We start from the raw sequence: 13135 nt of genomic DNA on the forward strand, positions 1-13135 counted from the left end.
AAAAGTCAGGATTTGTATCTCTAACCCCACAGTTTGCTTTTAACTATATCATCAGAAAAATACCTCTTGAAATTATAATATCCTTTAGCAATATATAAACACATTAATCAATCTACAGTACATCACTTGGAAAAATATTGGGTTGCTATTTCTGTGAATATTCTAAGCAAATGGAAAAATTGATTTCTTTTCTTGGCCAAAATGAATAATCTAAGTGAATTTCCTGAAACAGAATATTAGCAAATCATTGTTTTTCTTAATAAAAACAAAAATGCTTATATGACCATTATTAATAGATTTTTATCTTCTGTCTTATGCCAGTAAGACTCACCTTAGAATACAAAAAAAAAAAAAAACAAGTCGCTATAAGAATTTGATGATAATTTAGGTTCTCCACATGTGTTATTGTTCTAGAATTATCTTCAAAACATAAACCACTTGGGCTGGGTTTTAAAGTGTATAAAGTAGAGATGTTAATAGAAATCAAAACATTATTGGAAGCAATGTAGAAAGTGTCAGTTTTCTTCATGTGCGCTAGTAGAGAGAAACTGAACTAATCCTTATTTATTCAGTTAAACAGATTCAAAGGTAAGGCCTGTCTTCTCCAAAAAGTACTCTGGTCGATGTTTTAATGACCAAAGATAAAACTTAACTGTCCCAGCAAAGCTCTAAGTTTATTCAACAGGGAATCTTACACAAGAATAGGATCAAAAGATGCACATATTCTTTTTGCTGTAGTAGACATCAATGAACAGTACTAGAGTATTGGCTGAGTACCTTCCCACTAGGTAGTAATCACTTAGTATCCTTTTAGTTTTACATTTATCTTCTAGATACAGTAAAAGTTTATTTGACAAAAGGAGAAGGATTTTTGTAAAGTAAATGCACACATTTTTCCAATAAATAAAACACCACATCCGTTACTCTTTTCATGTTATTTATTCGTGCATTTCAATTGTTTCATTTCAAGATCAGAAGCCTTTTAAGGTAAGCAGTGCATTAAATCTCAGACAAAAATAATGATATGTTCAGATATGTTCAGAATATTGATAATGAATGTACAAATTTAAGTCTATTTATTTATTTATTTATTTATTTATTTATTTTTTTGTTTTTCGAGACAGGGTTTCCCTGTAGTTTCTAGAGCCTGTCCTGGAACTAGCTCTTGTAGACCAGGCTGGCCTCGAACTCAGAGACCCACCTGCCTCTGCCTCCCGAGTGCTGGGATTAAAGGCGTGCGCCACCACCGCCCGGCTAAGTCTAATTATTTAATGTCTTAATTTTGCTAAGGTAAGCTACAGTCTAAAATAATTCAACCACAGCATAAGTAACTAAATGCCAATTCTGTGCTAAGATAATGAATAAAAAGTATAACTATAGCTTTATTTACATTTTGTGATCTGTGAGCTAGAAACCATGAGTTGTACAGATAATCAGTTAGAGCTCCTTTGAGTCTATCAAAACAAAATTCTGAAAGGTTAAAACTCCCAAGAAACTGGTTATAAAGACTGAATAGCACATGTGGAACCTCAAGGATGTAAAGCAGTCATGATCTAGGGACCAAAGTCCGAGCACTCTCTGCTGTGTTCAGTTTTCTGCTATGCCCAGTGGCTCTGACTGTTTCTCCTCTTAGCAAATATATTTGCTTCTTTTGTTCTTATATTATTTATTCTCGTATTATCTAAGAGCTTTAGAATCAACCCATAGAGGAAGTAAACCAATCACTTTCTCTCTGTTACCTTATATAGGTTACCTGTGCATGCTGATTGTCCCTTGTTAGGATACATTCCAGTAAGGAATAGAGGCAGTATATGAGGTGCATTTAGGGAAATTTTGAGGTTGGCATAACCATTGAATTTTTAATCTCTGGAATGGGATCATGACATCAAAATGCTTCTTCAGTGGATTATAATGAATATCTAAGCTAAAAACAAGCATATGAATCACAATGACATTATAGAATACAATTAGTAGACTTTCTAATGTGAAACAGAAAAATAGTGGTAGTGAAGAGAATTCATCGTACGATAAGCATATACTTAAATAGCCAAATAATCGATAAAATTGATTTTTTTAAAGTACAATTTTATCATTGTGAACTTACTTGTGAAAGGAAAATATGAATTTTAGTATTCAGGTAAAACTGTAGTCACATGATTATTTTCTGAATAAACTTTAATAAATGTAATCCCAGTTCTACCTTACATATATAGGTGTCATTGTAGATGTTCCCTCCTTCTTTTTTTTTATTTTATTTTATTTTTTATTAAAAATTTCCATCTCCTCCCCTCCTCCTCCCCCTTCCCTCCTTTCCCTTCCACCCATACCTCCACTCCCTCCCTCTCCAGGTCAAAGAGCCATCAGGGTTCCCTTCACTATGTTAAGTCCAAGGTCCTCCCAACTCCCCCTAAGTCCAGGAAGGTGGGCAACCAAGCTGACAAGGCTCACAGTGAACCCGTCCATGCTGAAGAGTCCAAGCCCATCGCCGTTGTCCTTGGTTTCTCAGTCCTCCTTCACCATCAGTCACATTCAGAGAGTCTGGTTTGTTCGCCTGTTCCATCAGTCCCATTCCAACTTGACTTGGTGGTCTCCCGTTAGTTCTGTCCCACTGTCTCAATGGGTGAATGCACCCCTCACGGTCCTGACTTCCTTGCTCATGATCTCCCTCCTTTTGCTCCTCATCAGGTCCTTGGGAGCTCAGTCCGGTGCTCCAATGTGGGGCTCTGTCATTTTCTCCATCCAACGCCCGGTGAAGGTTCTATGGTGATATGCGAGATATTCATGAGTATGGCAATAGGATCTGGACATTTATGGCTCCCTCTCCTTAGCTGCCCAAGGAAATAGCTGGGGGAATCTTCCTGGATACCTGGGAACCCTTCTAGAGTCAAGTCTCTGCCAACCCTAGAATGGCTCCCTTAATTAAGATATATAATTCCTTGTTCCCATATCCACCCTTCCTATATCCCAACCATCCTATTCCCCCAAGCTCTCCCCATTCTCCACTTCACACTTTTCTCTCTCCATCCCCCCATCCCCCATCCCCCAATCCCACCCCACCTTCAAGTTCCCATTTTTTGTCCGGCAACCTTGTCTACTTCCAATATCCAGGAGGATAACTATATGTTTTTCTTTGGATTCACCTTCTTTTTTAGCTTCTCTAGGATCACGAATTATAGGCTCGATGTCCTTTATTTATGGCTAGAAACCAATTATGAGTGAGTACATCCCATGTTCATCTTTTTGGGCCTGGGTTACCTCACTCAGGATGGTGTTTTCTATTTCCATCCATTATGCATGCAAAATTCAAGATGTCCTTGTTTTTTTACCGCCGAGTAGTACTCTAATATGTATATATTCCACACTTTCTTCATCCATTCTTCCACTGATGGGCATCTAGGTTGTTTCCAGGTTCTGGCTATTACAAATAATGCTGCTATGAACATAGTTGAACAAATGCTTTTGTAATATGATTGGGCATCTCTTGGGTAAATTCCCAAGAGTGGGATTGCTGGGTCCTTGGGTAGGTTGATCCCGAATTTCCTGAGAAACCGCCACACTGCTTTCCAAAGCGGTTGCACAAGTTTGCATTCCCACCAGCAATGGATGAGTGTACCCCTTACTCCACAACCTCTCCAACAAAGGCTATCATTGGTGTTTTTGATTTTAGCCAATCTGACAGGAGTAAGAAGGTTACTCAATGTTGTTTTGATTTGCATTTCCCTGATTGCTAAGGAGGTTGAGCATGCCCTTAAGTGTCTTTTGGCCATTCGAACTTCTTCGGTTGAGAATTCTCTATTCAGTTCAGTGCCCCATTTTTTAATTGGGTTAATTAGCATTTTAAAGTCTAGTCTTTTGAGTTCCTTATATATTTTGGAGATCAGACCTTTGTCTGTTGCGGGGTTGGTGAAGATCTTTTCCCAGTCAGTAGGCTGCCTTTTTGTCTTAGTGACAGTGTCCTTTACTTTACAGAAGCTGCTCAGCTTCAGGAGGTCCCATTTATTCAATGTTGCCCTTAATGTCTGTGCTGCTGGGGCTATATGTAGGAAGTGGTCTCCTGTGCCCAAATGTTGTAGAGTACTTCCCACTTTCTCCTCTAACAGGTTCAGTATGTTCAGATTGATATTGAGGTCTTTAATCCATTTGGGCTTGAGTTTTTGTGCATGGTGATAGATATGGATCTACTTTCATTCTTCTACCAGTTGACAAACCAGTTATGCCAGCACCATTGTCGAAGATGCTTTCTTTCTTCCATTGGTACTTTTAGCTCCTTTATCGAAGATAGATTAGGTGTTCATAGGTTTTGTGGGTAAGATCCGGGTTTCTATATGATTCCATTGGTTGACTTCTCTGTTTTTAATGCCAGTACCAAGCTGTTTTCAATTACTGTAGCTCTGTAATAGAGTTTGAATCAGGGATGGTAATGCCTCCAGAAGTTCCTTTATTGTATAAGATTGTTTTGGCTATTCCTGGGTTTCTTGTTCTTTCCATATAAAGTTGATTATTGTCCTCTCAAGATCTGTAAAGAATTTTGATGGGATCTTTAAGGGGATTGCATTAAATCTATAGATTGCCTTTGGTAGTATTTGCCATTTTTACTATGTTGATCCTCCCAATCCAAGACGCAAGGGAGATCCCTTCCATTTTCTGGTATCCTCTTCAATTTCTTTCTTCAAAGACTTAAAGTTCTTGTCAAATAGGTCTTTTACTTCCTTGGTTAGAGTTACCCCAAGACTTTTATGCTATTTGTGGCTACGTGAAAGGTGACGCTTCTCTGATTTCTTTCTCTGCTTCCTTATCCCTTTGTATATAGGAGGGCAATGATTTTTTGGAGTGATCTTGTATCCCGCCATGATACTAAATGAGTTTATCAGCTGTAGGAGTTCTTTGGTGGAGTTTTTGGGGTTACTATGTACACTATCATATCATCTGCAAATAACAAAAGTTTAACTTCTTTCTTTCCAAATCGAATCCCCTTGATCCCCTTTGTGGTGTCTTATTGCTATTGCTAGAACTTCAAGCACTATATTGAAGAGATAAGGATGAGAGTGGACAGCCTTGTCATGTTCCTGAATTTAGTGGGATGGCCTTGAGTTTCTCTCCATTAATTTGATGTTAGCTGTTGGCTTGCTGTAAATAGCCTTTATTATATTTAGGAATGACCTTTGTATCCCTAATCTTTCCAAGACCTTTATCATTAAAGGGGTGTTGAATTTTGTCAAATGCTTTTTCTGCATCTAATTAGATGATCATATGGTTTTTTATCCTTCAGTTTATTTATATGATGGATTACATCGATAGATTTTCCTATGTTGAACCAGCCCTGCATCTCTGGGATGAAGCCTACTTGATCAGCGTGGATTAATTTTTCTAATGTGTTCTTGGATTCTGTTTGCCCAGTATTTTACTGAGAATTTTTTAATCGATGTTCTAATGAGTGAGATTGGCCTGTAATTATTTTTCTTGGTATAGTCTTGTGTGGTTTAGGTATCAGGGTAACTGTAGCTTCATAAAAGGAATTTGGCAATGACTGTTCTGTTTCTATATTATGAAATAACTTAAGGAGTATAGGTATTAGGTCTTCTTGGAAGTTCTGGTAGAATTCTGCATTGAAACCATCTGGTCCTGGTCTTTTTTTGGTAGGGAGGTTTCTGATAACAGTTTCTAATTCTTCGCGACTAACAGGACTATTTAGATTGTCACCTGGTCCTGGTTTAACTTTGGTATATGGTACTTATCTAAAAAGTGTCCATTTCTTTTACATTTTTCCAGTTTTGTGGCATACAGGCTTTTGTAGTAAGATCTAATGATTCTCTGAATTTCCTCTGTGTCTGTGGTTATGTCCCCCCTTTTCATTTCTAATCTTATTAATTAGTTTGTTCTCTCTCTGCCGTTTGATTAGTTTGGCTAGGGGTTTGTCAATCTTGTTGATTTTCTCCAAGAACCAGCTTTTTGTTTCATTGATTCTTTGGATTGTTTTCTGTGTTTCTATTCTGTTGATTTCTGCCCTCAGTTTGATAATTTCCAGTCTTCTACTCCTCCTAGGTGAGTCTGCTTCTTTCTTTTCTAGAGCTTTCAGGTGTGCTGTTAAGTCTCCAGTGTGTGTTTTCTCCGTTTTTTTTAAGTGGGCACTTAGTGCTATGAATTTTCCTCTTAGCACTGCTTTCATAGTGTCCCATAATTTTGAGTATGTTGTGTCTTTATTTTCATTAAATTCAAGGAAGACTTTAATTTCTTTCTTTATTTCTTCCTTGACCCAGGTGTGGGTCAGTAGTTGACTGTTCAGTTTCCATGAGTTTGTAGGCTTTCTGGGGGTAGCATTGTTGTTGAATTCTAATTTTAATCCATGGTGATCCGATAGGATGCAGGGTGGTTATTAATATGTTTTGTAACTGTGGAAATTTGCTTTGTTACCGAATATGTGGTCAATTTTCGAAAAGGTTCCATGAGCTGCAGAGAAGAAGGTATATTCTTCCTATTTGGGTGGAATGTTCTATAGATGTCTGTTTTTAAGTCCAATTTGGTTCATTACCTCCATTAAGTCTCTTAGTTCTCTGTTAGGTTTCTGTCGGATTGACCTGTCCAATGGTGAGAGAGGAATGTTGAAGTCTCCCACCATCAGTGTGTTTGGTTTGATTGCTGCCTTGAGTTCTAGTAATGTTTCTTTTACATAAGTGGGTGCTTGTTCCCTCCTTCTTAAGGTCCTTTTCTTCCTTTTTAATTAAAAACCGATTTTTTTTTCTCATTCAATACATTCAGACCAAAGTTACCCCTCCGTCCACCCCTCCCATACCACCCACCCCCCAATTTGTGCTTGCCCCTATGTACTTTACCTCCCTCTCCCATCAGAAAGCAGCAGGCCTCTGAAAGACAAACAACCACACATGACAAAGTAAACATATAATAAGACAAGGTAGGTGTCCTCAACAGAAGCTGTACAAGGAAACCAAACAAGGAGAAAAGAGCCCCAAGCAGGTAAAAGAGTCAAGGACACACCTGCTCCCCACAGTTAGGAATCTGACAAAATGCCAAGCTAACAACCCAACACCGTATGCCCAGGACTTGGTGCAGACAAAGGCAGGCATTTGTTTGCCCACTTCAGTCCCTATGAGCACTTTTGCAGCTTGTTTACTTGATTCAGTGGGCCACATTCTCCTGGTGCCCATCAATTCTGGCTCCGAGCCATCTCCCTGTTCTGGAGGGTTCCTTAAACTCTAAAGTTTTCCTTGTTCTCTAGCATTTAAGTAAAGGCCTTTTTTTTTCCCATACACAAGATCCACCCTCTGTCCTTCTCCTCTAAGGGCCTCTGAAAACAAAAACAATTTAATATGTGCTGTGGGTATCACTGTGGAGGAAATATAAAAGGGATGAGATCAGATGAAAGGAAGCATGTTTAAGCATTCTAATTACATTGGTAAATATTAGTTAAAATAATTAGGCTGAGATAAGTCTTGCAAATATAATGTAATATATAAAGCAACCACTAAAATGCTACATTAATAAATTATAGTCAGAAATGTTATAGATTAAATGAATTCTTGAAGATAGTGAGGCCTCTTCTACATAAACAGTAAATAATTTTCATAATGGATCCAGACTATGGAGTTTCTCTGCTGAGACTTTCCAGTTCTGTTTCTCATAATTTGGCTGAATATTCAATACTGTTAATTTGGTGACAAACTTTTTCTACAATGTTATCCAATGTGGTCTCTAGAAATATAAAAAAGTCTCTGTTGTTACAAATAATTTTGAGGTGGCAAAGAAAGAGCTCCCCTATTTAATTAAACTGTCTCTATAGTGGGGGAAATTTTATTCTTGATGAAGACGGTGTACTACTCACAGGAACAGCAAAGCAAGCTCCCCCCAGGTGAAAAGGGCTCATAGGTTATCTTTAACAAGTGTTGACTCTCTTTTCCCAATTGTCTGGGGTCTAATCTCACAGCTTTTCCTCCAGATTGGCTAGTTTTTAAAGAATTGGAAAGAAGAGAACTCAAGAAAGAGAAAAGCAGATCTTAGCTCCAGGTCATCTAGTTCCTGGAATGCAGTAAAAGGTTTTAAGAAAGCAAATGTTTTACTGGAAGGGAGGATTAAAACAGCTGCATAAAGGTTTTACTGGTTGAGGGAGCTAAAATGATTTACATAAGAGTCTTACGAGATGGGAGAGGTAAAAAAGATTTGAATTCTTTGTCATGGAACTTTTTACAGAATTTGGTAGAAAAGACTATTACGAAGGGGAAGCTTAGCCAATCACCTTGTTTGTGGGGATGTTCCCCTGAGGCTGAGATTTACTTATAAAGCCTGTGGGTGTGCGGCCCACACTCTCTTTGTTTCCTGCTCTTCGCAGGAACTCTGGCTTTGTAAGTTTTCCCCTTCGCCTCCTCTTATTAAAGCTAAATATTTTATTCTAAGCTAGCCCGGTTAATTCTGTTTGTCATTCGTTTACGCCGCTTCACTATTATTTAATGTTTCATACACTATTGAAATGTATCTTTCAGTTAAAGCCTTCTGTGCATCCTGAATGTCTTATGCTTCACTGTATTCACGGTGGGATGCTTTTTACAAGCAAAATCATCTAGCTGCACAATATATCCTCAGGTAAAAATGTAAGTGGCAAACATCTAGAATTGTAAAACTTTTCTGTAAAGGAATAGAACTTTTAGGATAAAAAATATACATGAATGTATTAGTAGTAGTAAAAGGGAATTTATTGTGCTGCCTTACAGGATGCGGTTCTTGTAGTCTGATAAGAGGGGATTCGTGGAGATATTGTAGAGACTAATGTGGTAGCTGTCCCATCCGACAAGACACATGGATTTGACAGTGAGAAAGGGCAGACAGGGAGAAAAACAGCAGTGTCTTTTCCCATATTCTTTATTTAATCTGGGCTTCCATCAGAGGTTGTGACCCTGATTGAAAGTGTGGTTTTCTTATTCAAATAATCTAAGAAATCCCTCATAGGATTTTAGTTGATTCCAGATGAAGCCAAGCTGACAAACAAAATTAACCACCAGGTAACTGCCAGTTATCTAGTGGAGTCTGTTAAAGTTTGAGAGACACCCAAGTCAGTGGGGCATATTTCAGCTGTACCATGTTGAACCAATCACGTACGTTTCTGTTTTGACTGATTCCTCTTGTATCTGCTGAATGTCAGTGTTGGATATAGTTTCTGTTCATTCACTAATATATCTATGCTATATATATCTCCAGGGAGCAATTAGGTGGTCGTGCTTTGAGAAACCAGAGAATATGGAAGTATTCCTCCTGTGCAGGCAACTGTTTGCATGTTTTAGTCAGACCAGAAAATTCCATATCTGCTTACCTTGAAAAATTCACCCATGAAATATGTACTGGTCCTCTGTGTTCGCAAACCTCCAGGGGAAAAACAACAACAACAAAAACAAAAATAAATAAATAAAAAATAAAAAACTCAGATACACTAAGTGGTCCAAGAGAAAGAGGTTTTTCTTAATTGACCTCTAGCACATTGAATAAAGTTACTGTACTATTTCCAGATCAATGACATAATCCTTAAATCATTGATGAGATGGATGAAATTAGGGAATAGGTGTAAATCATTTTCACCATGTGATATAGAGAGGCTTAATTCTAAAGATATTCACCAGAAGGCTTCAGTGTCTAGACATGAGTTTAAGTCAGTCTTACATATAGCCTGTAGGCAGACATACTCCTTCCTATAAGAGATGAGGCTTCATCTGGCGATGGATGGAGATAGAGACAGAGACCCACATTGGAGCGCAGGCCTGAGCTCCCAAGGCCCAAATGAGGAGCTGAAGGAGGGAGAACATGAGCAAGGAAGTCAGGACCACGAGGAGTGTGCCCACCCACTGAGACGGTGGGGCTGGTCTAAGGAGAGCTTACCAAGGCCAGCTCGACTGGGTCTGAAAAAGCATGGGATCAAACCGGACTCTCTGAACGTGGGGGACAATGAGGGCTGACTGAGAAGCCAAGAACAATGGCACTGGGTTTTGATTCTACCACTTGTACTGGGTTTGGGGGAGCCTAGTCCGTTTAGTTGAGCACCTTCCTGGACCTGGATGGAGGGGAGAGGTCCTTGGACTTCCTGCAGGGCAGGGAACCCTGACTGCTCCTTGGACTGGAAACGGAGGGGGAGGGGAGTAAACGGAGTAGGAGGGAAATGGGAGGTAGGGAGGAGGCAGAAATTTTTAATAATAATAATAATAATAATAATAATATTAAAAAGAAAAAAGTAAAAAAAAAAGAGAGAGATGAGGAGCCAAGAAACAGAACTCGCTAGAATTCTTGCTCTCAGTAAAGGCAGTCTTATAGTTGTTTCTTTGTTTCCCTGCTCAACTTACCATTTTCTGTTTCCTGTTCTCATCATTTCTCTCTGTGAAATAATCCTAAAATCATCTAGGAACCAAAGTAGTACTCAGAAGCTCAAAAGAGTTCCGGAACTCCAGCCAGAACCAAACTAAGATTAGACATACTGTAAAGAAAACTACAGATGGGCTGCGAGATGCTCCAAATTTAGAATGTCCACATGAAATTTGTTTTTGAATATGCTGAGTTTATTCACAAAAACAATCCTCAAAATTCCAGGTTATTATAAAAGTTATAGATATCTCATGTAAAAAGACATTTCACCAAGTGGGAATGATTTGCAGAAAATACTACTGACTTCCACTAGAAATCATTTCAGGTAAGAAAGGTTTGGTAGCAATCTGTGTCCACCATGAGGTCCTTCACCTGTGTTAGATCTGAAGACTGCCACTGTTGCAAGTAGGATGTCACTGCTGGAAACCCCAGAAGACCCTTGACAGCATTGACCAGAGGCTAGCACTGACAGAAGGGCATGCGGGAACTCAGCTGTGGTGCTAAAACTCAAAGAGTCACAAGAGCCAGTCATACAGTGACCAGTATCAAAGTTCTGTTACTGATGGGTATCACTGAAGAGATTTGAGGTATGATGCCCCCTCAGCAGTTTGATTCTAGGGGCAACCTCCAAACCTCCAATTTGTTTCTATTATTCCAGAGAGCATTAGCTTGTTCTGAGTTCACAGATTATGCCTGGTTCATTTACATATCAGCCCCACTTTAGGATTACTTCATTAGAATATCAGGGACTGCCTTAGGCTGGTCTCGTATCAGAGCTGTCTTATACTTGACTCCTATCTTGCAAGCATTATACCATCCCACATCACACAAAACGGTTTGCAAGATACACAGAATGTTTTTATTTATGCTTCAGAATTACATGTTCTACTATCTGGAATAGAGAAATACAGAGCCCAGTGAATGCACAGCACCGGTTTTTCCTTATTTCTAGTTTTTAACATGGAACTTAAGCATTTTTTACATTCTAGAGGTATATAAATTATCTTTACAAAATGTTTCCAGGAACTGCATGTTCTTCAATAGGATCTGGCAATATTGTATACATTCAATGATTAAATTTTCCAAAATTTGAGCCCAGTATCATGGTACACCACCTGATCTCAGCACTAGAGAGAGCCAAGCAGATCTTTGAAACTTTGAGGCCAGTCTGGTCATAGTGAGGTTCAGGCAAGGCAGGACTATATACTAACATCTATTTTGATATCTTGATTGAGGGAGCCATTTAAGGGTTAGCAGAAACCTGGCTCTAGAGAAATTCCCCAAAATCCAAAAGGATGAACCCGCCTAGGACCCTGGCCAATAGAGAAGAGGGGGCCCGATCTTCACTTGCACTGTAGTTAGACTGATGACTATACTATCTTAAATATCACTATAGAGCCTTCATGCAGCAATTGATGGAGGCAGAGACCCACATTGGAGCACTGGACTGAGCTCCCAAAGTCTAGTTGAAGAGTGGAAGGTATGGGAATATGAGCAAGGAGGTCAAGGCCATGATGGGTTCACCCACTGAAACAGTTTGCCTGAGCAAATGTGAGCTCACCAACTCCAGCCAGGCTGGGAAGAAAAAACATAGGACCAAACTAGTTCCTCTGAATGTGGTTGACAGTTTTATGGCTGGGACAGACTGTGGGGCCACTGGCAGTGGTACCAGGAATTATCTCTACTGCATTTACTGGCTTTTTGGGAACCTGTTCTCTTTGGATGGATACCTTGCTCATCCTAGATATAGAAGGGAGGGCCTTAGACCTTCTGCAAAGCAGTGTGCCTTACCCTCTTTGAGGATTGGATGGGGGTGGCATGGAAGGGTGTGTGGAGGGAATGAGAGGAGGAGAGGGAAGGGGAACTTGGATTGGTAATTTTTAAAAAATCTAATAAATTAAAAAAACAGCCATTTTTCAAAACAGAACTTCCAAATTTGAGCTAACCCTGTATTATAGGCATTTATAAGAGGTAGAAGAGAAACATCTTTGAAAGCTTCAATCTTGCCCACAATAATATTTTTCATAAATATAGAATTATTACCTTGAATGCCATATTTAGGTTTCAACTGTTTTCTAAGTACTTATTTGTACTTGTGCTTAGTTCTATAAAATATATCACACTTGTAGATTTCATGTTAATACAACCTCAGACCAGATAAAGAAGAGATCATTGATAGAGATCCTTCATGCCATATTTTAGAGTTATGAACATTAATCTCCTCCCTAAGTCTCAAACATAGGCAAATGGCTGATATCTTTTCCATTTCTACAAGTCATCATTCCAAGAATGGGTTATACATGTAATTTACATGCTGTGAATATTTTTAATATGAGCATGTTCATATTGCCTTTGAAATACACACAAGTCTTTGAACTTGCAAATGGTTTGCTCCTTTTTCTTGCTGAGTATCTATGATGTAGTGGAACAATGTAACTACCTTGCTTAACAATTTGCCTTTTGGAGGACATTTGGGTTGTTCCCATTTATGATCTCTATTAGTAAAGTTACTATCTGCTAGATATGCTTACATAAATACTTTCCTTTCATATCCGAGCATCTGTTTCTCTGGAGTTCACATACTGAATAATATAATAATCACATATATGCTTTTGTAAGAAGCCATCATGATACTCTTATAGGTGGCTATACTGCTTCACAATTCCAACAGCAGTGTTTGTCAGTGCTTGCTGGTATAGGACAGAAGGAGAGCATATTACCGCAAACTTTTGTCTGTTTGGTTATAGATAGAGGTGGCAACTTAGCTTTCCACTGGGACAGG

The sequence above is a fragment of the Arvicola amphibius genome, chromosome 13 (genome assembly GCF_903992535.2).
Source record: "Arvicola amphibius chromosome 13, mArvAmp1.2, whole genome shotgun sequence".
NCBI lineage: Eukaryota > Metazoa > Chordata > Mammalia > Rodentia > Cricetidae > Arvicola > Arvicola amphibius.